The following is a 27,991-nucleotide window of genomic DNA, read 5'->3' as shown; positions in this document are numbered from 1 at the left end:
TTCCTCTTCTTCTCCTCTTTCTCTGCCGACATTCATGATAAACTATCTTCCTGCCTTTCCGCTATCAAATCCTGGATGTCCTCTCACTTCCTTACTCTTAACGCTGAAAAAACTGAACTCCTCTTTTTCCCTGCCAACACTCTTCCTCCACCCTCCCCTCCCGCCTTCATTCTCTTTCCCCCCTCCCAGCTCTCCTTCTCTCCACATGCCCGTAATCTTGGTCTCCATATTGACTCTCTCCTCTCTCTATCGCACCACATTTCTCTTACTGCCAAGTCTTGTCGCTTTCACCTCTACAACATACGTAAAATTCGACCCCTCCTTACCTTTCACGCTACTAAACTTTTAATTACCTCCCTCATCTTCTCCAGACTCTTCTACTGTTCTTCCCTTCTCTTTGGAGTCCCCTCCTCTCATCTCGCCCCACTCCAATCCATCTAACACTTAGCCATCCGCTCCCTCTGCCTTCTCTCACCTCTTGATTCCATCTCCTCTTCTCTCACCCCTTTAGGCTGGCTCTCTTTTCACTCCCAGCTCAAATTCAAGTTCCTCTGTCTTGTTTTCAAATCCCTCTATGGTCTTGCCCCCCTCTACCTCTCCTCCCTTCTCACTTTCTATACCCCTTCTCGCTCTCTCTGCTCTGCTAATCTCTTCCTACTCTCTCCTCCTCCTCCCTGCCCCCCTCCCACTTCCGATCTTTCCAACTCCTTGCTCCCTACCACTGGAACCTCCTCCCCCTTCACATCCGCTCTTCCCCTTCCTTCCCTTCCTTTCGCTCTTCTCTCAAATCTTATCTTTGCCACTCACCTCCCTAACACCCTTCGTTTCCTCTCGCTCTTCTCCCTCTCCCTCATTCCTCACCTCCTACCACTACTCTCCCTATCCCTCCCTACCTCCTTCCCCCCACTCCCTGCTCTCTTCTAGTCCTACTCTTCTCTCTCCTCTTCCTCTCACTCTCATACATTCCCTCTTACTCCTGCTCTTACCCCCACTAACATCTCCCTTCCCCTCACTCACCTCTGCCCCTCCCTACTCCCTCCTCACCTCTGCAATATTGTAAATTGTTCTTTACACTGTTTTCAAGTTATGATTCAATTTCCATATTATGCTTGTTGGAATTTTGTGTGTTCTCATGTAAAGCACTTTGGATTAAAGGGCTACATAAATGCAATAAAATACAAATACAAATACAAGACACATTCCGGTAACAGCGCCTCGATGCCCTCGGGCTGTGTGAGCGCTTTAAAAAATGCAAAAATAAATAAATAATGTACGAGATATAAGATGATCAATCAGGATCACTGTATTGTCTGCTGGCAAAGCCAGGATACAAGTATGAATGCTTTGGTTCCAAATTCTGATATTCATCTCTTGGACTAACAGTTTATGCTCATTGTTGGAGGCGATTGCCTAGGTTTGACAACACCCCATCTGAACAAACCAATTTCTAGACCTTCACCATAATGATGAAACTTTCGTTTTTATAGCAACCCCTATCTGGTGCAGGTATATTGCTTATAATAGCACTTGTTGTGCTGCAAGACCAAGTACATATACAGTCAGGTTTATAAACTTCAGACATAGGAAAGGCTCAGCCAGCCTTACAGGAATGTGTTATTTTAATCTTACATAGGAACACATATCACTGCAATCAGTGCTTAACACCCTGAGCTAACTTCTGAACCATTGTGGCACTCAATTTACCAGTATGCATTTCAAATTTGGCTATTGCACATGATCAACATAATTCCCACAGGAAGGAAAGAATGCTACAGGAGTTGTGCCGCAAGGAACACACAAACTATATATACCACAGTGAACACAGAAAGCATTACATTATGAATTGATCGAGGCAGAATGTACTTGCCAAAACAGACGGGCAATAGGTTTAGAGCCTCAGCACCATGCAGTACAATATCCTGATGTGTGCTATTTAAGTCTGGTGAACAAAGGAATCTTAATTCTTTAGATCAGGCAGCCTTGTGACCTCCCATAAAAATGTCCCTGGCACCCTTGTTTCTGGACCGGTAAACTTATAATGAAGCCCACAGTCTCCCCTTTGCCAGGTGTGTTCCCTTTTGCCAGAATCGCTTTTAATTCGAACAATCATATTCAGGCCCAATGATGTCAGCATTGCTACCCATTTTAAACCAGCGCGGGATATGGACATTCGAAGGATTGGATGCCCTATTACCTCCCACATTTCTTCCCCTGGGAGAGACTCTGGACAGTTTGCGTTCAGATCCCCCAACCACCAGGCCACCCTCATTGCCTCCCACCAAGTAACCCTCACTGTTTAGAAGCAGTGAAATACGTCACTGTTATGCATAGGGAACACAGAGCCCATGATGCCGACACCAGTATGAATACATTTAGTGTTCTAATGAATTTTGAAATTTCAATTCTTTGCCTATATTATTTTACATGAAATAATTCCTCGTACACAGCATTTTCATGATACATCTGTACTTTTGTATGCTATTTCACACTTTTGAATGACAACAACAATGCTCAACACATTGCAAATAATGCAGAACAATGCACTCAGGGCAGCATTGAATATATCTAGAAGAGAGCACATATCAGCAATAAGAAGACAACACAAATGGCTCTCCATACAGGAAAAGATTGAGCTGAAAACATTGTGTCTTACCTTTAAGTCACTGAACCATACAGCCCTACCCAGTGCTTAAAGTGGGCCGGGGCCTGCCGGGGCCGGGCCCCGGCAGCCTCCAAAAAATGTGACTGAGCCGGGGCCCTGCCGGGGCCCCCGTCCAACCGCAACATTGACGGAATGCATTATCCCGTCGCGGCCGCAGCCGCGACGGGAGATGCGCCTGCCATGAAGTCAGACGAGCCGACAGAAGTGGCAGCCAGCCACAGCGACCCTGTGACTGGCTGCCACTTCTGTCAGTCATAGTAACTGCATCTGGTGACCCCTTGCGCGAGAGGTCACCAGAGGCAGTTACTGTCCCTTTGTTTCCCCAGGTCGCCGAGGCGTCTTTAACCCTCTGCGAACCTGGGGCTTCCTCGACGTTTATAAAAGATGGCTTTGAAAGTACACATTTCAAGCCATCTTTTATAAAGCTTTGTCGACGGACAATTTTGTCCTTAGTCAAAGCTTTATAAAAGATGGCTTGAATTGTGTACTTTCAAAGCCATCCTTTATAAACCCGAAATCTTTAAAAAAAAAGATGGCCTGAAAACTAGGCAAACCGTAGGGTATGCACACAAATATATATAAATGTTATATATTTGTGTGCGTACCTTACTATGGTTTGTGTACTTTGCAAGCCATCTTTCATAAACGTAGAAATATGTTACATATCTCTATGTTTAGAAAAGATGGCTTGCATAGTACACAAACCATAGTAAGGTACGCACACAAATATATAACATTTATATATATTTGTGTGTATACCCTACGATTTGCATACTTTTTAGGCCACGCCCCTCCCACAAGCCACGCCCCCAAATGAGGCCCCCCCCCTCGATTTCTTACCCCACTTAAAGCCCTGTCCCTACCCTACCTCGCTGAAATTTCACTCTCAGACCATCTACACAGGTCACCAGATCTACCAACATGTCTTGCCTGGTGGTCCCGAGGTATAAATTAAAAAGATCAGGAGGGAGTAGCTTCCAAGTTATGGCGGCCCAACTTTGGAACACTCTCCCACTTGCCCTTAAGACTACCTGACTGTTCTCCAACTTCCATACAAATGTCATCTCTTGGTTACTTAGTAAGTGATAACTGAGCTCAGGATCGTAGACTTGAGCCACACTAACAAGCACTACCCCTCTACTAATAGATGTCACCCCTATCCTACTACATGCTTTTATTGGCACCACATATATACCACTATATGCCAGATTCTTATGTTCGCCTGCTGTAACGTTACATATGCTATTGTAACTCGACTACGCTGAGACTGTATTCTGACAACATTACTTATGTCTGTAACATTCAAACTCTGACCGAATTGTATTATATCTGTAAGATTCTACCTGTGAACTAATTGTATGCTGACCATATCCTACCTGTAACCAAATGCGCCCAGATACCTCAGGGTCAGGGGCGCTATAAAAATAAAATAAACAACTGCGTTGGCTTTTAAATGCCGAAATTAAACGAATCGAATGAATTGAACTGCCATAACCTATAAACCTATCCGGGAATCCAGATGGCACAAGATGCAGCGGGCCATCGCGGGAGTGGGCGAAGCCTGCAATGATTCCTTACGGGAATTCATTCAGGAGGATCATACACACCCGCAGGCAGCTTTGTCAAGCGGACACACCGTCCTCTTTCCCCTTCCACGTATTTGTTCCCGCCTCCGGCCGTCTGCGTCTCTGTTTTGAGCTGCCCGACGCCATACTGGGCTCCACTGTTGAGACATCGATCTATATAATCATTTTTGATATCTCAGCATGCTTCAGGGGCTTCATCGTTATGCTATATTAAAACAGTTTGTTCAGGGCTGCCTTCCAAGATCAAACTGCCCTTCGGCAGCTGCAGAGAAACCCCATTAACAAGGGAAAACCCGGGATCAGTGCCAAGTTGTCTTTGAAAATGCAGATGCCCCCCCTGCAGCGATGCAACTCCGCGTATCCAAACCAGAACCGCGCTCTTGGAATTATTCCAGAAATGACTGTAGAGTGTTCATGGAATGGCGCTTACTTTTATTTCAAAATAATAGACGTCGTCTACATTCTCTATTAGCCCTTGGCTAGGTTTAGAACGGCAAAAACAAAGCGCTTCCCCGAAAAACCTATAAACGAACTCTCGCCAGTAGCGGCTGCGCATTTTATATGGATGCCGGACCTTACCATTTTGAGAACGACCAGGTGGAACGCCTTTCAGGTTGAATTTGCATCATCAAAGAAGCATCATACAATCCGGCCCGCGCACAGAACTCGTGGTTTACATCGAGCAAAACGCGCTGGACAGTTTAGTAGTAATAATTTAATTTAAAAAAAAAACATATTGTAGTGGACTGGTACTAAATTTTAATCGATGACGACTTCAATTGTATTACCAACCATGGAAGGCGAACGATCACTGACACATGGCAAGTTGATGTGGGGCGGGGGGGGGGGGGGCGCTGGGGGTGGAGGGGTAACGGGGGAGAGTGTCAGTGTCATGGCCCAGAGGAAACGGACGACTTGAGACCATGTACGAATTCACATTAACTGTAGATTTAAAGAAGCGGAGATTAGGTTTTGACGGAGTCCTCAAGATGGTTAAAACAAACACGTGTTCTTAGGACCATGGTCATCCGGCATTCTTAGTTGTGGCTAATGTCATCAGGGTCACATGTTGGTGATCCTGGTCATTGCTATCAGGCACACCCACCTAGTATACTTAGATCTGCAAATGGTGGTTAGGCATCAGGCAATTATGCAACTGGCTGAATTGCAGGGTACTATCAGCTTGTCCCCCATGGTTGTTGAGCAATCCCCTCTCTGAAGGGGGCACACGCTTAGGATCTTTTGTGAATATTTAAGACCTAAATCACAAATTCACCACTGCGCTAGTAATGTGTTATTAGACTTCTACATTCATAAGATTGGCCATGTGACTCAGTACAGTGCCATTAGGTACCCTGTCGACAAGAGGAGATAAACCCGGCCACCAGTTGCGTTCTATGGAAAGTTAATCCAGTCACAAGTGATATATTTACTCTATTTGTAAAGGAACACATCCTGGGGCAACTACAGAATAAATGCACTAGAGAGCGCCTCCACCAGTACAGACCCAATTGGTTCCGACATTGGCCAGAGACTCTCACGCCCAGCTTACATAGCATAACAGAACATGAGACCATTATGATCTGAACATTAGCTGCTTTATGAGATTTCACAAGTTCATGTCTACTCCACTTGACTTATTCGCCTTGTACATTTTTTCCCAGTTTGTTACACAGATTGAGATACCTACATCCAAACTACATTTCCTTCTAATTTCAATTTGATCACATTGTGTCGAACCACCATTTGAGATCAGTCTACAGATCAAGGCTCCTGCTGGTAGAGCAGACCAAAGAAGCTTGTACAATGAAGACTATCCTGTATGTTTGTCTCAGTCGCAGTGTCCAGCAGCCGATACATTTACAGTTTATGGTCATCCAGCTAGTACTTGAATTTCAAGTAACCCAAATCTTTCAAGGAACCATCAACCATCACAGTTTTATTAGGAAGAATTAATGTGTGAAACAAGGGCCGCCAACAGAGTTTTGTATTATTATACATTTTTTTGCTCCATTAAATAGAAATTTGGACGATTGGTGGTGGCATATATTAAGTGGGAGTTCTGTGCATTTAACGTGCTCGGTGATTAATTTTATAGACACAATTTTGGGTTAAATGAGAGTAGGAATTGCAAATGAGCAAATGTGTAGTTATTTGAGTGAAAGAAGGGATATATAGTAATTGGATGAAATGGTGAGGAAGTGTTTTTTTTGTAATAAACTATGTTACAAATATAAAAAAATATATATATTAATATTATTTCACATTATCACTGGGTTCCCTAACCAGAATGCATCATTATGTAAGAAGGCCCTGCATGCTATTGGCGACATACCGCTCCTCCAATTTTTAAGAGCAAATTCAATATAAGGAGGTGTCGAAACATCACTCAACTTTCTCTACACCTAGAAAAGCCATTCTCAAGGTGGAGAGAAGGTTGGGTGATGTGTCGCCACCAGGATTCCATGAACCACTCCTGTGCCTTCTCAGAATCAATAAACAGAATAGCTGTGACATCCCACTTCGTACCAAAAATGGATAGTAGAAATATTAACTGCCTTGTTTTATTACTGGCATAGTGTCTCTTCACAAAATCATTGTAAGAGGGGTGAGCAACCTAAGCATTGTATTTTTCATTTGGAAGGTGAAAATCTTTGCCAGTATTTTAACATCTGCACGGAGTATGGAAATCGATTTGTAATCCCAGCAAGTTTTAGAGAGTTGTCAAAGAAGAACGTATTTCCCTGAGAGAGTAGTGAAAGAAGACCTTATTTCCCATAGTGAGTAATCATTTGATGTCCCAAGAAATAATGTACTTTACATTAAAGTGGCTCCAGAGTCTATGCAAAGTGTTGGAGAACCCCTGCATTGAATCATCCATCAAGAACATGTAGCTTCTTGGCCTTCATTAAGTTGATAGGCTGCAGAATCACCTATACACCTGTCATGAGACTATTAAATCTCACTCTAGAGAATCTAACTGCAGCAACACCAATACCATCAGAAACTGTAACTTTAGTTCTTCCCTTGATGAGCACTTTTCTTCCTTGTATAGTGCTCTGCAGCATGTTTGCAGTTTATTATTATTTTCAAGACTTGGTGGCAGGGTCCGACCCTCATTTCCAGTCATTACATTAATGATACTAATATCTTTTTATTTAACCTGCTAGCAGCGTTTCGGAACCCCCTCTTTTTGCCAGAAATGTTGAATTGCATAAAATAATGCTCTTTTTGCCTTCTTGACAATGGCTGCAGCAAGCTTGTTCTTTGTCATTTGATGGCGCACATTATCCCTCTGATGCTAGGTTTCAGCAGACATCTGCTGGGACCTCTTAAGGTGGGTTTCTAACGTTTTCATCGCATTCACACTCTCCTTTTTATCGGATGTATATTGACCCAAACTGATTATTTAAATATATCCCACCAGGCGAAAACAGCAGAGACAGATTCGACATCATCAACCAGGAAAAACCTGAGTTCTTGCTCAAGGAAAATGTTATCCAGTAACTGTGCTCAGAGGTCATTTTGAACGTCATAGTCAACGACGACGCACGCATCCCCTCTACTTGCGTAGAGGGGATGAGTGCATAGAGGGGATGAGTGCATAGAGGAGATGAGTGCATAGTTGCGTAGAGGGGGTGAGGGGGTGAGTGCGTAGAGGGGATGAGTGCATAGCTGCGTAGAGGGGGTGAGTGCGTAGAGGGAGTGAGTGCGTAGAGGGAGTGAGTGCGTGCGCATGCGTGGGGCAGACAAGAGTGCATGAGAGTGAGGCAGACAAGAGTGCATGCGTGAGGCAGACAAGAGTGCATGCGTGAGGCAGACAAGAGTGCATGCGTGAGGCAGACAAGAGTGCATGCGTGGGGCAGACAAGAGTGCATGCGTGGGGCAGACTGGAGAATGCATGGCGGACTGGAGCGCGGGGAACGGACTAGAACGCGCGGGACAAGCCGGAATGCATGAATGCATGGAGCGGACCGGAATGTATGGAGCAGACTGGGATGCATGGAGTGGATAGGAGTGCATGGAACGGACTGGAGCACATAGAATTGCGTGATGTATATAGTATGGTTTGGAATGCAGAGAACGTTTGAAAGAGCATATAACCCATCATATCACACCACCACACTTACTCTCTCCTTACATCACCACTCAACTAGAACACAGAGATACTATGACACCATTCGGTATAACTGTTCTCATACCAACATCCGCTGCTCACTCCACATCATTCTAAGTAATCACTGCTGGTTGCACACCCACCAGCCAGGCGTTCTCCTCAGGCCTAACGCAGCCACTTCCGGTCTGGATAAATCCTGCCAGAACTAACACATTCTCCTGATCTCTCAACCACCACACCTACTGCTAAAAAGCAGCTATTACACGGATTCCGCACAAGCTGCACACATACCCGGTGCTCACACGCACCTTTTGACTCTCTCTACTTTCTACTGATCCGAACTTCGGTTCCAAGGGGCGTTAACCTACAAGCGCCTTCAGACCATACCAATGGTATATAAAGCGCTATATAAATGCAAAATAACAATAACAACATCAATATTCAATATAGCAATTCCATGTTTATTGCAATCTTTACAACCACTCCATCCAATATGCCTTTAAGGCAAAAGAAATAGTAAGTACATAACTGAGTATGATGCATCAAAGAAAAAAATGTTCTCCTCAAGGTCTTTTCCTATCATAAGACCGTAGAGATCGTACTTTCTAACTCTCGTTCTCAGAGAAATTGAAGTTTCCTGCTAAAATTACCTTCCCCTTTGTCACAGGTTGGATACCACAGAACAGACAACATATAAGGAACTTTCAACACCTTTATTGTAATGTTCGCCCAGGAGGGATTGTAGGAACCAACTCAAATTAAGATTTTAATGCAACAGTGGCAGAATTCAGGGGTAAATCAAGTTAACAGAAGGGCCTACTTTAAAGAGTCAATTCTCCATTTTCTAAACTAAATAACAAATTCCTGAGTTGTCTGTGCCCAGAATATCCTTGAATACATTTAGTCTCACTGTGTGTTCCCCAAAACAATGATGTCTTGGCGTTGCCCTTGTCAGACAATCAAAGCATCGAGTAGCCTCCTAGGATGCTGTAGGTTTGGAATACCCTGTGTCATTCCTCTCTTGACCTAGAGGCTCTTTTGTTGCTTATACCAAGGCAAGATCTGTAGCTTCCCCGCTTCCCCTTTTTTAATTTAATTAATGTATTTATTTGTTTAGGGAGGAATGTTCTCAAAGACTGAAAACGTCTTTAGTTCAGGTGCTGGCCTTGCAGCTAGCATCAGTTATTCTCCAACATCCTTTTAAGGCCTCACGTCTGTCAACCTTTGGTCCCAAGCACCTAGTAGGCCTCCTAGTCTAGCCTTGCCTTTTAGAGCAGCCCACTGTACAGTGCTGCTTACTTGGCTTAGCTGCATCCTGTTACGTATCTTTGTTACTAGCTGACCTGTTTGACTTAGCCCATGCAGCCAGACTGTGGCTCTCTAGCTCGTTTCCTCCTTTCACTGCAATTCAAATCACATTCTGGAATGATTTCCCAACACCCTCAAAGTCAGAGGCCGTCTGCATTTTTAATATGGTGTTCTATTGGAAATGATCCCCATGAGTGCCCTGTTTGGTGGGACAGATTCCACATTAGAAGGTTTGTTCCTGATAGCGCTTTAACAAATGTTCCCACTTCCTCCCTATTTGTCTCGCCTTTCGTTTAACTTGAAATCAGGTCTTTTTCAATAATTGTAACCTGCCCATATTGTGCTTAAGCTTGAGCGTTCCATGATTACAAAAGGTCTATGCAGCATATCGGGATCAGGCAGCAGTGCCATGGCGGACCGCTGATCCTTCCTTGTGTACAAGTGAGCTTGATCCCTTGCAATCAGCTCTGATTCGTGTTCCATGCCAGGGTTTGCACCTCCAATGTGTGTTGTTCACCAAGTCTCGCTGCGAGCACGGAATGACTAACTGCGTCCAAAATGCTTGATGAAACACCCGCTTGTCCCACAGGCTTTTAGAACCCGCCCAAGGATGGATTTCTTCAGAATAATTCCTTCAGGGAGTAGCACTGCCATCTAAACACAATGCTGGACGGTCTCTTTCCATTTTCATTATGCTCATTCCTCCTTGGGATAGGGCAGAACTGTGGGCAATCCTCTGTATACTGCCTCCAGGGATAGCATCACTTGCCCAATGAAGTACCCTGGCCCCAGAAATCCCCAGTCTACCTCAGTGGGTGAGTTAAGGTTCACTGTTAGTCAAAGTGAAAGACAGGAGAATATTCTTGACTGGGTTCATCCTGAGAGTTTGGGAGTTCCCCCTTGACATTTAGGTCTGGTCCTGTCCAGTCTCTAGGTCACAAATCAACAGATGCAAAACTGAACATGATGGCTGGAAGGTTTTGAATTAATCGAACACCACTGGCATTGTTCTGGACAACCTGCCACAGAGAGCATTATTTTTCAGCCTGATGTGCCATTACAGAGGGGGAAAGTCCATATCCAAAGCAGGCCATTCAAAGGATAGAAGTAACTGTTGAAGACAAAATGTTGAATATGGTTTAGCCTATGAAACCGGATGTACTGATTGAATTAATGTATATACCTCTCAGATACAAGTTTAACTAAAAACAGGTGTGTCTTTAATGTCCCTGAGAGGAGCACTGCAATTGAAAGTTTGGCATGGCTTAGTACCAAAAGTAAATATCAAGTTAAATCATAAAAAAAAGGAATTTGAAGATTTGAATGTCCCTCAAAATACCTATTAAGATAATAATTACTAACATGCGCTCTAAAAAAGAAAAGGTGAAAAATATTCTAAGGTTACTACTAAAAGGGCAGGATTTATTATTACAGAAAAGAAGGACAAACCATTCTTTGGTACCACTAAGTGGGGAAAAAACCAGGCTGAATATCTTGAAGTCAAATCAGATAAAACTCAAACTGCAGCTATGTCCAGGTGATCCGAAGGACTCGATTCCTCCAAAGAATCGACCACAGCTGAACTCCTGCAGTTCTATAAAGAATTATACACAGAGAATACCTACCTCACTTCAAAACAAATAGACCGGTCTCCTCATGAGTGCAATCTCGTTTCTTTGTTGCAGTGCCTCAGACCTTCAATAGAAGCCACCACAACTATTACGTTAATTAATAAAGTAAAAGTGGTTGCATAAAATTAAATCTGGGAAAGCACTTGGATTGGAAGGCATCCATGCCGACTTGTTTTTACAATGCCTTCAGTGATGATCACATTTCACATCTACTTTGTCTATATCAACATATTTCACAAACTGGAGAGAGAATGGGTTCACTTAGGAATGCTCTGCAGTCATTTGTAATCAAGGAAACACTCTTCCCATGTACTGATTTATATCTCAATCTCATTTATAAGTCAAGATTTTGGAAAGTCTATGCACTTTGGTAGCCCTTTGACTGAGAACGAACACAGCCAAATAACCTGTTTTATGGGATGTTCCCCTCAGGAAGGGCCACAACCATGTTTTAGTTCACTATACCTTTCAGAGAGGAACACATTGATTTGCATATCAGTTTAGTCCTGCCCACAAGGACAGTCCAGCACAGAAATGCTAGATTTCAGATCATTACAAGTTTGCTGGTATTACCGGCAGAATACAAGTGCCGGTTTAAACAGTAAATTTGCATTCCATGGAGTCCCAGAAGGCTCCATTGGGGAATTTTGCTGGTATACTGTGCCAGTAATACCAGCAGTTTTTTGCCAGTAGGGGTCGGATTTACCTGCAGCCTTTAGCTGGAGGTAAATCCCTCATACCTACTGACAAACTTGTAGTTGCCGGTCTGGTAAAAGTGCCAGTAAACATTCTTACCAGTACTTTATTACCGGACTGGCAAACTTGTAATGACCCCCATGTCATTCAGTCTTTCTGGCTAGACAAGGTGCATCCTTGGTCTGCCCTCTGAGGACAATCCTGAGACCCAAATGTGGTTACTTATGTCTAATGTACTAACCCATCTGAGAGCCCCAGCAAACCCCAATCAGCAAACTAACAAAACCCTCATCTACACATTCTATGGTTTGACCAACCAAAAATGCTCTACTATTTACATTTGACATTTTATTGAGTATTAACAGCAGCAGTTGCTTCTTAAGGTGCTGTTTGCTGGCAGGAGACGCCGGCTCTGCGACACTCTCATTTCCATTCTTGGAAACTTGAAATCCTGTGGATTGTTTGTCTGTTTCCCAGTGATCCCGCCCTCTTGTTTGGGCAAGCCCATATTACCCAGGTGAACGCGCATCAGCGCGTGCTTCACAAGTTGCTTCTTAAGGTGCTGTTTACTGACAGGAGACACCGGCTCTGCAACACTCGCATTTACATTCTTGGAAACTTGGACTCCTGTGGGACAGAAATCCTTATAGACTTACAGCAGCTTTAAGGATGATACAAACCTTGTGGACTTTATGTTAGCTAACATTTTCTGTTAGCACTTCGCTAATTCAATGTTGTTTGCTTTATTACAGGATTGTTTGTTTCCCAGTGATCCTGCTCTCTTGTTTAGGCAAGCCCATATTACCCAGGTGAACGCCCTTCATCGCACGCTTCACAAGGTGCTTCTTAAGGTGCTGTTCGCTGCTCGCGCACAGCCACAGCCCAGTTTACTCTAGCCCAATACAATAAAGTTACAACTACGGGAACTCGTTTTAGACATGGCTCGCTGAACTATTGGAGCCCTTACGCATCTTTTTATACAAAGCAAGTGTTATATGTGGTTGTGAGCGGGTCTTCGATGTATTGTTAACTGAAATGTTTTGTTTTTTGGCAAACTATTATTCAGAAGTTTTTTTTCTATCACTATTTTGTTTTGCTATTGTTGTTGTGTGGTAGTGAAAGCTACACTTGTATGAGAGTTAATAATCTACAACTTTACGTACGAAACGTCTAAGACACAAATGCTATCTGGCCCTTACACGCTTAAGTCCAATATGCCTGGAAGAGTAGGCTCTGTGGTGTTCTGTCCTAAGTGAAAACAAATGGACAGTACTCCGCGAAAGCGTGCCGTCGCACGAACACAAAGCTCTTTGTGTGCTCAAGAAAACAATTAGTCCGCTACTGGAACATTAAACAAACCTCACATAGAAGAAACATTAGACCATTTTGCCGCGATTTGGGCGCTACCACATCAATATCCACATTTAATTTATCCATGTCTGCTCATGAGCAACCAATTACTTATCCACCCTTTATGTCTGGCATCACTTTGAAGAAGGGTTGCGAAATTCCTCCATTTACAATGAAACAGTGTGGGTATCCAAAAGAACTTGTCAAAAAAGGTAGCAGGCGCTCCTCTCCAGAAAGAACATGGCATGATAACCTGTTCTGAGATGAGAGTTTGCAGCACACGCTTTTTGCTTACTGTACCTTTCACAGATGGGAAAATTACCATTTGCATATCATTCTTTGTCCCGCCCACATGGGCAGTCCATGCAAATGGATATTTCCCATCTGTGAAAGGTACAGTGAGCAAAAAGCGTGTGCTGCAAACTCTCATCTCAGAACAGGTTATCATGCCATGTTCATTCTGGAGAGGAGCGCCTGCTACCTTTTTTGACATATTTGCAAGGAACTTGGGGTTGGTCACCCTAAGTTACCTGGGGGCAACCAGACGTGGACTCCCTGCTCACTGTGCTCAGAGAGGCACAGCTTCACCTCACTGATGAAGCCCAACAAGGCTGAAACACGTGTATAGGGTTGCTGGTGGTACTCTTGTTCAGAGAGGAATTGCCATAGCATTTCGGTGCTGGACTGCCCAAGGGGGCGGGACAAAGACTGATTTGCAAATGGATATTTCCCATCTGTGAAAGGTACAGTGAGCAAAAAGCGTGTGATGCAAACTCTCATCTCAGAACAGGTTATCATGCCATGTTCCTTCGGGAGAGGAGCGCCTGCTACCTTTTTTGAAATATCCAAAAGAACTTGGTACTACCGTCAGTTCTTTTGCACCAGATCTATGTTCAGAATTCAATACCAGGGGATCAGTGACTTCTTTGCTTGTCCATTCTGAAATCACCACATTATCTAATTCTGGACATCTACCTTTACAACCAATAGTCTCAGAACCGGCAGAAACTGAGCTGAAATCTAATTTACAGGCAACTCTTTCCCAACCAGCTGTGATAGACTTAGACTCCAATTGTTCATTTTCGCTAGCTGGTGAGGAGAACCACTATTCTATGCATGATTCGGCGGTCTCTCAAAACCGTCCGGACAATGATTCCATTTTGGCAATATCCTATGTGGCGCCTACACTGAGGAAAAATCACCATTGCTCCCCACGTGCACCTTCACCAACCTCTAACATTCCCTTCTACTATTTTGATAGAGACTACTCTTCCCGCCATTAATATGGCCATATCATCATTATTCAAACTATTTGAAAATCTAGATAGCAAGTTAAAGATTCAAGCCATGCAACTTGACAAACTTACGAAATGACAATTAAAACTATCTAATTCTTATGTAAATCAGAATACAAAAAAGTGTAAAGAGGTGGGTGTTGGTAAAACTTCTACCTTTGAACTACCACGCAATGATGTTGCATCTGAACAAAGTGATGTTGGCAGTGCTCTACCTTGCTTTGGGCAAATAATTCAGGATGCATTTTCTGAAGCACACAGGGAGTCTGCCCAGACAGCCCAATCAGCTCCCAATGTAAAGGTCCAGACTGCCTCGGCAGAAACGAACTTGCTCCAGCAAACGTATACAATATTTACTCCTTGTGAGCAAAATAAAATGGGCAGTAAAAAGAAACCCAAAGGCCCACTACAAATGAAAAAAACAAAAAACTCTAAAACACCTGCAACTACTACGCATGCTGCAACAAAACACTTTTTTAAAGCGTTAACACTCCCTAGAAAGAATACAACAATGGCAACTGACGAGGTACAGGAAAAATATCTTCTACTTGCCCAAACTAAAAGAGATCCTCAAAAAATAACTACTAAAGAGGTTACGTCCTATGTTCCTCTTAATGCGCTGATCGAAGCTGCCTTTGAAATACAAAATGCAGAGGAGCATACTAGTATGCATATTGCAAATAACCCCTCAATAGAACCGTGCAAAGAAGGTTCCCTTCCATCAAATGTTAATGATGATCTTGCACAAAGACGTTATGAAATTCGCAAAGAGGTTGATAGTTACATGGCCTCCCAGAGAACCCAGTCTACCTTTAAAAGCAAGCACTCCTTCATAGATCTAACGGACCATTCTTCCGCTAATAACAAACGGGAGCACAAACAAGAGGCTGCTCCTTCTTTAATAGATTCTGGAAATAGCCATCAAGTAAAAAACATGATATTCAATTCTGACTTACCACACGCTGATAAAAAACAAACAAAAGTGATTACCCAGGCAATTTCACCAGAAGCTCAAACCCCAAAGCAGGATCTAATACGGCAGGGTGTTGAACAATATATGTCCGACCAACATACTATAATGCAGACATACAAACTGTATAACGACGAGTGTAAAAGCGACCAACATGATATGATAGAAACTGTTTCCGCCTTTACCTTATTAGACCACACAAAAAGACACACAGAGGAACCTAAAAACCCAAGTATGAGACACACAAACAACTGTCATCACAACCAAACTGTAGCTCAGAAGGGAGGCCAACGAAAAGATATTTATTCCTTAATCATTAGATGTTGAGGACTCCCTTATCCCAAATATTATCTTAATAGAAGCAGCATTCTTGCAATCTTGGCGGAAATTCCGTCTCTAGAGGATATAGAATCTCTTGACATTGATTTAATCAGATTGAATTTGTTAACAAAAACAACCTATCCACTTCAAGAATTTGGATACATTCTAGAGTAGTCCTAAATGCTATATCGTTAGCTAAAAAAGAGTTGTGTGTGTTGGAGTTTGAATTATTTCAGGATGAAAGGGTTTCAACAAATCTAAATACTCCTAACATCGTCAGAATTGAGAGCGGGGACACAAGACAAGTGATACATAGTGGACCTAAAATAACATTTGCTAAACCCCGAGCTACCTGTCCTTGTGGCCGCCCTGAAGTATAACTAGAAGCACAGGCGATCACCTCACCAATTTCCCTGGTGAGTTGGAACACCAGGGGTTTTTCACATTTAATAAAGAATTCAACAAATTCTTTGGAACAGCATGATATTATCTTACTTCAGGAGACATGGTTAAAGAATAGCCTTTCCTTGAACAACTACAGTATAGTTTTAAACCCTGCTATACGCTCTGAAAAAGGACAGCCTATGTCGGGCCTTTTGACTGCCTTAAAAATGAGCGATGGAATTTCTGTGGAAGCTAGTTTTGCGCCAAATCCATTTATGCAATTAATCCAAATTAAAATTAGAGAAGTTAGGATCTCTATACTTAATATCTACTGGAATCCGGCTGCGATTCCAATAGACAAGTACTTCAAAGACCTAGGGCTTCATTACGGCTATGGCGTTCCCGTAATGAAGGGTGCCGGTACGGGAATGTATTGATTACATTTATGTAAGTAGAGAACTATTTCCATAGGTTACTCAATTCCAACTAATCTCTACTCACGAAAGTGACCATGAGATTTTAAATCTAAAATGGATTATGTCTACCAAACCTTGGTGTCAAAATAACAACAAAACACAAGGAACTGTAGTTGTGAACAATGGCCGAAATAGGCTTTATTGGTCTGAAGATAAACAGATGGAAATTGGAATTATTCAAAAAAATTCATTTTCCAGATCTTCGAATCCTCACATACATCAACATTTTGAATATAGTGATCTCTTACACCTATTCACAACTAATTGTGCAAACAAGAAAAAATATAGAACCTCACATATGTTTGACGACAGTGTAAAGATGAGAAAATCTCAGTAAAGACAGGAAAAAAATGTTCCTTATCTTTACCCGAAGAGCTAAGATGGCCTGCTTTGAAACTGGTTAAAACAAGATATAAAAACTGGATGCGGGCGTACATATCTACTTTATATCAAAACGATGGAGAATGCATGTTAAAGACAATATGTAGAAAAAATTCTGTTCAAATATGGGCCTTAATTAACAGTGTTATCCCTGACTCCCAGACTTCGTTACAAATTAACGATGTTTCTGCAAACCATTGGATCACCCATTTTTCTAAATTATATGCTATGCCTGAACCTTTGTGCGGCATACCACTCCAGCATATAATAAACCTTTCTTTATAAAATTCAATCAAGAGGATATATTACATTATATAAAGAAATCTAGCCGTTCTCGGGCTCCTGGCCCGATGGTTTATCTAATGTGATGTTGAAACAATTTCCCAAACCGTGGGCAATAATTCTATAAAATCTATTCTTGCAGATCCTACAAGCTAAAAAATGGCCTAAATCTTGGTGACATTCCATCGTCATCCCGGTGTTCAAGAAGGGCGATAGACAAAATCCATCTAACCATAGACCTATCGCCCTAGCAGCCCATCATGCTTCAGAAACCAGCCAGGAACTACCTAATCACCATCCTAACACCGTACCACCCATAAAAGCTGCCCTCATTAATGCCAGATCCCTTCAGGCACATGCTCTAGATATTGCAGACATTATAACCTAACACAACCTTGACTTTATCGCAATCTCAGAAACCTGGCTGCACACAGCCTCTGGCCCTGCACTTACCCTTGCCATTCCTGATAATTACTCAATTATCCGCGAAGACAGGGATGCCAGAATCTCTAAAGGAGGAGGCTTGGCATTTATACATAAAACTTCATTAGGCTTGAGGAAATCTACCAATGGGGGTTGGTAGATTTCCTCAAGCTTAATGAAGTTTTGACGGATAAGAGTCCTTGCCCTCAGCGGAACTCTTATCCGTCAAACTATCCACATCTCTGACTGCCACTATCACTCTGCATCTCGTTTATCACCCACCAGGCCCGACCACCTCATTCGAAAATGACATATCGCATCTATTATCATCTAATACCAAGAATACATCACAAATTGTCATCCTTTGCGATCTCAATTTAGGTTTACATGACCCTAATGATCAAAAAGCCGGTGCACTGAAGGACACGTTGTCTGAACTAGGCTTTCTCCACAGCATCTCGACTCCTACTCATAACAAAGGGGGAATCATTGAATGGATCGCTGACCTCAACTGTAATATTGAGACCCTCTCCATCACACTGTGTTCCTGGACCGACCATCATCTTATCCGGTTCCACATTAATGAAACTGTCTCAGCCAGCCCACAAATGATCCAAGCTTCAGCCACGATTACTAGGAATAAGTGTAATCTAACCGTCGAAAAACTTATCCCACTACTACAGCCAATCACCAACCATACCACAACATCTTTAGACCCGACAGTACTAGTCGATTTATACAATCACAACACTCTCAAAGCTATCAATACACTAGCACCTTTGAAACTATGTAACTCCAAACCACGCTCACACCTCAATACTTGGTACACTCCTCATCTCAAGTCACTTAGGAAAATCAAAAGAACGTCTGAATCATTATGGAAAAATACGCCCTCTGCAGAAAACAAAGCTAACTTTGCTGCAGCCTTCTTTAACTACAAAATAGCCATAATGCAAGCCAAGAAAGATAACTTTAACGACCGCAACTCTAAAGCAGAATCCAACACGAAGGAACTCTTTAATATACTAAAGGAGTTAGAATCATCCGCTCTGCCACCTGACACATGCGTTAAGGACACCCAATGGTGTACTAATATACAGAACACACTTCAAGATAAGATTTCCATGTTACAAAATAACATAGCAATGAAGAAATCCCTCATCTCGAACAGCGACTCTACTCTGAACTCACAGTCATCGGATTCAGAGTTTGCAACCCCAATTTAACTTCTCCCCATTATCTATTAAAGAGGTTGAAACCATCATACAGAAACATAAACCCTCGAAACTATCAAGGTGATGCATGTCCAGTTCCCCTCATCAAGTAAGCTGCCAAGGAACTAGCCCCATTCATTACATCGATTATCAACGCCTCTTTCAAATCGAGCACAGTACCAAACAACCTGAAAGACGCGTGGGTCCTCCCACTGCTAAAGAAACCCTCTCTCGACCCTAACAATCCGACCAACTATAGACCCATTACGACGGTCCCCTTTCTTCCAAAAATAGTTGACTGTGCTGCTTATATGCAGATACAACAATATTTGGAAACCAACAACTTACTAGGTCTGAGACAATCCGGCTTCAGACCTAGACATGGAACTGAAGCTTCCCTCATCGACCTTAAGACCCAAATCCAGTCCAGACACTGAAAAAAAAAGGTAAACTAGCTCTGCTCCTCCTACTTGATCTATCAGCAGCCTTGGATTTGGTTGACCATACAATTTTATGCAAACACCTGTCCACGGCTGCAAACTTCTCTAACCAAGCCAATGCCTGGATTAAGTCCTTCTTTAATAATAGATCTATGAGGGTCTTTTCTCCGTCTGCCTCACCAACTCCCGTCACCTGTGGAGTGCCTCAAGGTTCTTGCGTGTCCCCCACTCTCTACAATATGTTCACCAAGCCCCTTTACGATGAGCCTGACTATCTGGGCGTCATCTACACGAATTAAGCCGATGACACTCAGATACTCATCCCCATTACAGGCGACTACATTGCAGACAGCGAGACGCTCAACAACATTTATACCATCATACAAGCTTTGATGGCAAAGCACAGACTCTGTCTTAATGACGACAAGACAGAGTTGCTCCTTCTGAGCTCGCCAGCCCCCTGAATGGCCTGAATGCCCCATTCTCGTCGTTCAACATTGATGGCAACCTAATTAAAGTTGCCAGGGTGGTGAAAACATTAGGGATTTATATAGATTCAGCATTAACGCTAACCAGACAAAACTAATGCCTTAGCGTCCTCATCTGCCTACACCTGTAAGCTCATCACAGCCGGCCGCCCGTACCTCTCTCCAGCTAAATGCATCACGCTATCTAGAGCCCTAGTACTCTCAAAGTTAGATTACTGCAATGCACTGTACCTCGGCACATCTCAACACAACCTCAACAAAATGCAGGTCCTGCAAAATAATGCCATTCGAGCAGCCCTAAACATTCCTAAAAATCACCATATATCGGAAACTAGAAGTTCGCTCAAATGGCTAAACATGAACCAAGGAATAGCCTACAAACCCTGTCTCTTACCCACAAGTACCTTTCTAACCATGCACCCATCTATCTGGCCAACACTATCTCTCGCCATACATCATCAAGACCCATTAGGTCCTCCATGAGACTTTGTGTAACTGTAACCAGATTTAGGCAACAACGTGCAGGTGGAGCCAGCTTCCCGGTCCTAGCAGCTAGAAAATGGAATGCCCTCACCCTCGCCATTAGGGAAGAACAATCGCACTACACATTCAGGAATAAGACCAAAGCCTGGCTCCACAAGCAAAACAGACATTCCATTGATTGAGCTCTGCGTTTCCGATGCACACCTCCTAAAGTGTTCCACCTACTGACCTGTCACTGTATATTGTATGCTCATTGTATATCCCTTGTATGTACTTTTTCCTTGTACATCTAACCTGCACTTTGTGTATTTTATACATTGTCTGTATTTTGCAACCTGTAAGCTAAGCGCCCAGTTGCCCAAGGGCTAGGTGCGCTCTATAAATAAATAAACAAAACTAAACCTTCTTGATACGCCGGGTAAAGTCTTCACCCGTATTATTCCAAGAGACCCGCAAGAGTGGATCAGAACTTCTGGGAATCATGCAGGCTTTATAGTAAGTAAGGGCACTGCAATTAACAGAAATTAATTGAGGGACTTAGCAAATACGTACAAGATAATCATATGACAATCAACCTAGAGAAAACCCAGATAATGGAATGTGTCAAATCAAAAGTCCGTCAGCGAAAAACGTTTGTTTAGAAGTTCCAAAATACTATCATATTGACCACTCCTTATTATAAATATCTAGGTGTTAACATCAATGATCGGGTGAATGACGACTTGTATGTAATTGACATAAGGAGCACGTTGCTATCCGTTACCCCACAAGCTAAAGTCCTCCAGTACAAATTTGGCAAATTTACATGCTGCCCAGTACTGTCTTACTTTATCTAATAAATAGTGCCTATTATTACTTATGGCGCCGAAACTAAATGGCCAAGAGAGAGGACATTTTTGGACAAGATGGAAGGGAAATTTTGGCGATTTATTTTCAATCTACCAAGTTGCACCCCAATCTCTTTGATCCGATTTGAATTAGGTGCTCTCTCCCAATTTGTCGCTTATGCCTAGAAACTATGCTACTATTCAGAAAATGCTTGATAGGACCACATTTGCATGATCTTGCTTACATTTTTGCTATATACTTGTTACAATCTACTCATTAATTCCCAACAAAATGGAGAAATTTTACTTTCAATTTATTGGCAGATGCGGATATATCTATTGATTTAGTAATGAATAACCCCCGTCGTGCCCAATTGAAACTTTACCAATTGGACTGGATCAGGACTCAAGAACAATGTAACTCTTATAAAGATTTTAATACAACACTCTTTGGCCACAAAAAAAGGAACTTTAGCTGCCTATTTGAGGAAATATCCATCTGTCCATTTGAGAGATTTGTACATGAGATTCAGGTTAAATTTGCGGTATACCAAAGATATCCTCATCAGACGTGGATTAAAGCGCTATATAAACCTAATAAACAAACATAATAAACATTACTTGATACACAGGACAATATTTGTCGATTTTGTAACAACATAGAGAATATAGAAACTCATAAGCATTTAGTTGCTGTATGTACAGCTCTAACCCTGAGTCGTCACAAATATTTTAAATACCTGTTTGACACCCACTTAATTCTAAGTGCTGATGAGTTATGGGATGAGAGATTTGGTACCATGAAACCATCTTGCCACACTCCAATCTTTAGAAGGTTTAATATTTAATTCTCCAGGAAGCGATATGTGATTTTATTTTTACAGAAGTCAATTTTTGTGTGCTCTTTTTCATTTCATGCAAATGATTGAAATTATTATCTTGTACATAATTTTTAACCAAATGACAAATCAAATTGTATAATTCCTCTTTTTAACACATAATCGGCTCAATGCATGCGGTGTACAAAATGTTGTTCTTCAGCTGTTTAAATCTGGCATTAACGCACTTGTAGACAGATACATTTCCACTCTCCAACAGCAAATTCTTGCCCAATGTCAGCCTCCCATCTTCTCATCCATGCCAACACTGTAGCAGTTTATCTATGTATACTGCCTTATGCAAACCCTTGACTGCATGTTCACCCCCATCAATACACAGTAGTCTTTAGAGTCTCTGATTACTTTGGCTCGTATGGGAACCCTTCAAAGCATTCCGGTGCTGCTTTGGAAAATCTTGCAAATGGCAGAAAATTACCCCCGGAAATACCTTTATATTAACTACTATTGGAATTATGTACCTTCACCTCCTTGGTGAAGGTACAGAATTTTTCAAACTGATAAAAGTCTCCTTACACTTGACGACCCACACAATGCTGCAGTCTCAAGTTCATCTCCTACAGGGCCATGGTGAAATGTACCAACCACATTGGGTCATTCTTGGGATATCGAAGTCTGCCTCCTTGATGTTTAAATGCCATCCCTCAAATGTCCCTCCCCAATGTCAATAGGTACTCCAATGAAAATCTTTTCCTTTGTTTATCCTGCCACAAATTACTGCAATACACATTTCTTCACATTATTCTCAAAATGTAACCACTTTGCCACAAATTGCAATTGCAAAGCTATTAAATAATTCCTTCCAGCTGATCAATGGGTCAAGATTGGTTAACTAGGACATTCCCAGCATTAGCTAAAGCTGAGAGACATCTATCAAGCCAAATCGTATCTGTTCAAAATGATCCTCCCTTACTGCACATGGTTAACTTTACCGCTATATGCGTGAATGGGCTGGAGATCAGTTTCGTCCGATCGTCCGGGCGGACCTGTCCTACCTGTGCCTTCTGCTCTATGGGAGTTCCCAGATCCCAAGTTAACCTTCAATCACAGAAATGACCAGAAGCTTGGCAATCAGCTGTAATAAAAATTCAAGTCCAGAGCGGTATGAAGGAACTCACTTATCAGCTAAGTGGGGAGGGGGCCCTTTCTCAGACTAATCCATAAATCCTGGGGCACAGGTAAGTATAATTAAACTTAGTAGTAGAATGAAGCGTGGTAAAGAGGCCCCAAAAGCCTGCTTTGTCTTAAACATGTGAGAGAAGTTAGTTTGCAGCAAAGGCCACTGCAGACAGTTCATTAGCACAGAGCATGCGATCCCTTGCCAAGTCTACTGAGAAGCACAGAGAGGTTATTTTTCAAGGTGTACTGATAAGAGTGCACAGGGTTTGCCAGTGAAAGAGGTATATATGACCATTTTATAATTCAAAATCACTTTTCTAGTGAAGCCGGCAAGTCCCACTGCAGTTTCAAATCGCCCGCAGACCATTTTCCCTGTGAAGAGGGTTTGAATGTTCCCAATATGTAACAATCATTTAAAAGTATGTCTGTGGGTCAAGGCTCTGATGGTGTCGGGAGGGGTAGCCATTCGCATGGGAGACAGGAAAAGGCGACCAGGGCCGAATAATAAAGTTCTGCTGGTCGTCTCAAATGTTTCAATCATATAATTTTGTGTTGTGGGAATTGGGGGTGGGTTGTGATGTCACATTATTGTAATTGAGGGCGGTGTGGGAAGGTTCATGGACCCAATGATCCAGCGTAATGTACACAGTTTCATACAAGTCCAAAGTGCAAGAACCAATCGTTTCTGTGTGGGGAGATTTTTTCTATATCACAAGAATGCAAAATGCTAATTCTTTTGCTGTCTATAAAAGATTTCACATCGAGGGCGGTTCTTTGACAGTGCCTTTTCATGCAGTTCAGTTCTGCGTTCTGTTTGAATTTGCTGTCCCAACTGAGTCTGGGGCCCTGAATAAAATTGCGTAACTTCATGTACTGGTGTACACTCCTTTTTAACTACTTCTGTAATTATTTTGTGAGTGAGTGCTACGAGGCAACAGTTGGGTCCGATCTTCCAGGGGGACCTGCCCTAACTGCACCTTCTGCTTTATGGAGTTGCCAGATCCAGAGTTAATATTCAATCACAGAAATGCCCAGACACCTGGCAATAAACCAAAGCCATCACTCTCTCCCAGCGTAACCATAGGCAGAACCATAAAGTAACTAGAGGCAGCAGAAGGTGAGGGCTGCAGAGACCTCCTCAGTCTCCAGGATCATTCCTTGACCAAAGTGACAAAGTCTCACTGAACAGAAGTCTAGGCCAGGGTTGCATAGCCAATACCCATCCCTATTGCTTAAATGCAGATCCATGGAAATGTAGACCCCTATCACAGATCTATGAGCTTTGGTAATCATGTGGTAGCAAGAAACGCAGGTATTCATTTGGGGCTCGAACTAATGGAGACAAAGTATCATAGCATGTTAGCACACAAGAGAACTTTAACATCCCAAAGAAACCTATGCCATAACAGACCAGAACCAGCGAGATCACATAGTCTGGAACTGGGCCCCACGGGATGAGGGAGAACTAGCACCCACTGCAGGCCAGCAGCCGCAAGAATGAAGCATCTACACAGCATATAAGAAGGGCCCTCCCCCGAGGATCCTAAAAAGGGTAACAAGGCTAGCTGGAGATGGGCGGTAGTTCCTACTGCCCGTGCTGATACCCCAGAGGGAGGAAAAACAGTGGTAATGTTGCCACTGCATATCCGCACTGCCAAACTATGTGTTTGGAGGTAAGGTGGAGGAAAAACCTCCAGCAAAATGCTGGAGGTAATTCCACCACCTTGCTGCCAAAAACTGTCAATTTCTGAGGAATTACCGCCAGCGGTAATTCTGCCGAAATCCCCATGGAATCTTACTAACACTGCCATACTACCACTTGTAATACAGCAGTAATTACACCGGACCAAGTGGCAGTGACAGTATATTCGTTTGATGGTATCTTGGAGGATGTTCGCTTTGAGTCTCATGTTTTCTGTGCTACATCACCATATGATGGATTGAATCAAAAGTGGTAAATTCCTGTCCAAGAACGATATCCAATTTTATACAAACAAACTCCTACAGTGTTTCCCAAGGTCAAAACCAAACAATTTAGTTAAGGGAAGAATGCTCCAAGATCCAAACAACATATTCACAAAGGAGGTGACCCAAAATCTAAAACAGGTTCACCTGAAACAAATCATCCTCACACACAATGACACTAAAGAGGCTTGGAACAAATTAGATGTTTAACTGAGAAGCACAAGAGATGCTTTGAAGAAGGCTAATCAAGAACCTTTCTCTACCCATAGAGAGGCATTTATGCATAGACACAAAAAAGAATAAACAATTGGAACCTCCCACCCAGGACATCTAAGCAACAAGGTTCCTGCGCCCATTCTTGAAATCACTTTACCATGTGTGAGAGTTCTCAAAGTTGTCACCTATAAAAGGAAGGTTGGGGACCTCTGGAGAACCGGATGCTTTATAATGCAACCCTTGGAGGCATTTTTGGGGGGATCCTGCAGAGAACCCCTCATCCTCCTCAAAGGGGGAAAACCCACAACAGAAAAGTGAGGGGAAATATGCTCAATGGTAGAGGGGACTAATTTTATCCCCTGGGGCTTAGGAGCCAACGCCCACTCCAGCATTGCAGAACCCCTGTAGGAATTAACCAGAGAACGCATGTTTTCCAGGGCTAAAACAAGCATTTGTTTTGTGGAACAATTCTGACTCCCGTCATGGTTCCATGCCAGAAGCAGGAGTTGTGGAGCACAGGAGTTGTGGAGCACTGGGGGCTGGGTGTGCACGCCCCGTCATGAAGCATGGACAGGAGCCAGAGGACTATCATTTGAGCAGCAGAGAAAACAAATACAGCACAAGTATTTAGCCTCCACATGTTGACCAGGAACACCCACAAACAGTCACTTGCAAAATGCAGACCCAGAACGTCAGATCAAAGGGTTCATGTGATGGCGTCACCTGATCCTAACACATCTAGCTTTTAATAACTTTGGGTCACGAAAGTCGGGGCACTGGATGATTCTTGTTATTACATACGGCACAACACCTGCAGACACAGAAATCCACTGGCCACTTAACTGAGGCAGAGGTTGAACGATTAGGGCAGTGGCAATCGTGAAGGACGCACCTTATGGGTAAAGTGACCCACAAAGCAGGTTACTTATTGACAAAAATCACTGCATCAACACTTGTATAACAAGTGCCACAAGCCTCCATACTGGGTTGATGTTAGGACAGCAAACCAGTGAGGGAGTGTTATTGTAAAGATAGGAAGAAAGGGATCAAGAACAGCAAAATCGGTGTGGACTAATACAAGGCTGCCAAGCAGTAGCAGGGAGACCGTGATAGAAGTGGTTGGACCAAACGAATTGGGGTTTCACAGCAGCCAAGTTAAAGGATCTGGCTGGATTAGCTAGCCTACTGAGAACATTGACCCAAAGAGTGTGGGGTGGGGGGAGCCTGCTGGTGTGCTATCCTACACTCTAGTGGGAGTTAGTTAGGCACAAGCCTAAATAAGGAAATGTTGCACACCTTATGAAAATCCAGGAGGGGATTTGAATTCAATATCAAAATGTACATGGAGGGGATGCATACTTACCAGCTGGAAACAAGCAGAAACCAATAAGACAAGAGGGGGCCAAAAAAGCATTGCCCTGCTAGCAGCTGTGAGGCTGTCACCTCATCCTACAGTCTAGGACAGAGACCACAGCATAGGCAATATTGACGCAAAAACCAAGGCCAAGACCAATGCAAGGATATTGTGGATCAGAATGCTTTAACACTTAAAAATACCTATAACTGAGTATCACTGGGAAACACTGTTCAACACAGAAAATTGATATCTAGGATAGTGAAGAGACTTTGGAAACTAGGCCCTTTAGTTTAGACACCAGCACTTAATTTACGTTATTCCACCTTTTCCCCACTGTTTTGCTTAGATTTGCTCCCTTTCCAGTTATACCCCGCCCAAAGGTCCATCCTCCAAACTGTACATGTTCCAAAATTGAATAAACGTGTTAAAAGCTAAATGTTGTCTGCGTATTCTGTGGCAACCATCCGTGAGAGAAAACATATATATTGAGACTCCCAGAAAAGAATGAAGATCTTAATCTGTCCAATAACTTCAATTTTACCTACTGTAAGGAGGGCATGGTATCAAAGTGAGACAGATAAAAGTGACCACAGTTCAAGGGTGTTTATTGACCTTTATCAAGGGTGTGATGAATGCCTATCTAAACCTAAAGATGGGAGCAAGCTACGACCATCAAATAATAATAATGCAGTCCTAGTGGAGTCTCGTCAAACTAAAAGGGCATATACTAAAATAAAAACGATTGCCAATCCTTTCCGCTAATTTACAAATAGTGTGGGGAAATGTTCATGAAAAAGAAAGAAGTGTTCACAAAATGATAAGTCAGGATGTTCAGGCCATTGGCCTCCCTTCCCCAGGTTTTCAGCACAGGACAAGGCGGTTCACTGGAGCATAGCACACTCTTGGGCTTCTGCGGTACAAAGACACAGTTCCATTACCAACATCATGGCCTTCTATGCCCAAGTCTCTTAAGGTATCAAAGTCTCTTGATTCAGAGGGCCTGATGTACCAAAACAATGAAAAGTTCCTTTACCAATATTCAAGTTTGGCGATTTACCCTGAATCCCCCTCTTTCCGGCTCAGATCCCTTTTCTACCACAATCT

At 42.8% G+C, this 27,991-nt stretch overlaps 1 protein-coding gene across 3 annotated transcripts in view; it reads right to left on the bottom strand.

Moving 5' to 3' along the window:
• The window catches only part of TTC39C (tetratricopeptide repeat domain 39C), a 986,275-nt gene that overhangs the window by 733,128 nt on the left and 225,156 nt on the right, over nucleotides 1-27,991 (bottom strand). The window lies entirely within an intron of this gene.

This window comes from Ambystoma mexicanum, chromosome 5q, assembly GCF_040938575.1.
Source record: "Ambystoma mexicanum isolate Mex_15411 chromosome 5q, UKY_AmexF1_1, whole genome shotgun sequence".
Classification (NCBI taxonomy): Eukaryota; Metazoa; Chordata; class Amphibia; order Caudata; family Ambystomatidae; genus Ambystoma; species Ambystoma mexicanum.
The sequence above is the reverse complement of the archived record's forward strand: the minus strand, read 5'-3'. Positions and strand labels throughout refer to the sequence as shown.